The following is a 1,945-nucleotide window of genomic DNA, read 5'->3' as shown; positions in this document are numbered from 1 at the left end:
GGTGGTTGAGTGAGTCTGCGAGTACAAGAAAGCGTACTTTTGTTGCTTCCGGACCAAAAGAATGATTTACAGTGATTGGATTATTGTTATCCATTGTATTGTATTGTATTGTTTATATATCTATAATATTTGTTTTGATTGTTACTTAAAATGTATCGTATTATATTGTTAAATTTCATTGTTACATAAATGAAAATCCTTATTTTATGGAACAACCGATTTGGTATGTTTTCTTTGTTACTTAATTTCTTTTTCCAATTATATCTTTACATAGTATTTCATAATATTATTTTACTCTTTACCCTATATTATTTAATTCTAGTCAAACCTCCTAACCTAGAATAATTAAGTATATTTTAGTAAATTTATAAATTACAATACAGTACGATACAGTCAAATCAAACAATAAAAATGTTATTAACCAACAACAAACAATACAGTCTAACCCAACATTGTATCTATCATACAGTACAGTACAATAAAGTACAATACAATGTAGTACATTATGAAACAATGGTAACAATGATCCAAACAAAGTGTTAATGGTGATCCAAGGTCCAACGGGTCATTTGTTAAAGTGTATAAAAATAATGTTAAATAGAGTATATTTAGTAATGTTTATATTAGCAATGCATATATTAATAGCTTAACATATATATAAACGGCCTCTTGAACTTGTCCCTTTTTTCATTTAGATACTTGAATTATAAAGAGACAAATATTATGTTTCGTCCTAAATTATTCATTGCAATTTTAACAAAAAATAAGTTTATTCCTGGGAGTGATCGGCGATGGTGAGATTGGAGAAGATAAAAGTAAAAACAATTGGTGCGTTCCACTCTCTCAAAAGAGTGTACTACACATGTTGTGTCATGTCAGCACACTGTGTTCAATAGACACATTATAGTTTGAGTTTGAGTGTTCAACTGGTAAACCTTATAATTTAAGTATCTAAATGAAAATATGAACAAGTTAAGGGGTCGATTATGCATTCAGCCTATATTAATTGCTTTTGCATTAATTATACATAGATTATTTTTATGCATTGTTTGGTTTGATGCATTAGAATAACATGCATTGCGTTAAAAAAAATATTTACAAATATGTCCTCCACTATTATGGTGGAAAAAATGATGTAAAAAGGGTTTTGAGAGGCAATTGGGTCATTAATTGAGTAAATGCATGCATTAAAACCATTGCATTGCTAATACCTAGAAATTCATGGTATTAGTAATACACATCTTAATACACAATAGAGTGTACATAGATTAGAAAAGAATACCAAACAAGGTACTAGTAATACGCAAGACTAATGCATACACTATTTTTCCTAATGTGCTCTATCAAACGACCCCCTTAGAGTCTATAACAATAATAATGTTTAAAAGAGTGTATTAGTATTGTTTGTATTAATAATGTTTGTATTAGCAATACTTGTATTAATTTTACATCAATTATTTCTTATGCATCATTTGGTTTGGTGTATTAAAAATAACATGCATTGCACAAAATTATTTACAAAGATGGTGAAAAAATGTAAAAAACAATTTTGAGGGACAACGAGGTTTTTAACCATGCTAATGCATGCATTGAACTCTCTTGCATTACTAATAACTAAGAATCCATGATACTGATAATACACACTCAGGGGTCGTTTGGTAGTTATATAAAACAAGTATTATCCATGTATTAGAGTTTGTATAACTTATACAACGTTTGGTAGGTGGATAAGAAAAAAATTATTCATGTATATAATTAATACGACATTTGGTAGGTGGATAAGAAAAAAGTTGTTCATGCATATAATTAATAGGATGTTTGGTAGGTGGATAAGAAAAAAATTATTCATGTATAAAATTGATACGGCATTTGGTTGACAATTTTGAAATTCACATAACTAATACATGTATAAGTTATGAGGAAATTTGTGTATTATTTATGTGGA

Source organism: Solanum stenotomum, chromosome 6 (assembly GCF_019186545.1).
Source record: "Solanum stenotomum isolate F172 chromosome 6, ASM1918654v1, whole genome shotgun sequence".
Lineage (NCBI taxonomy): Eukaryota > Viridiplantae > Streptophyta > Magnoliopsida > Solanales > Solanaceae > Solanum > Solanum stenotomum.
This window is presented reverse-complemented; position numbering follows the sequence as displayed.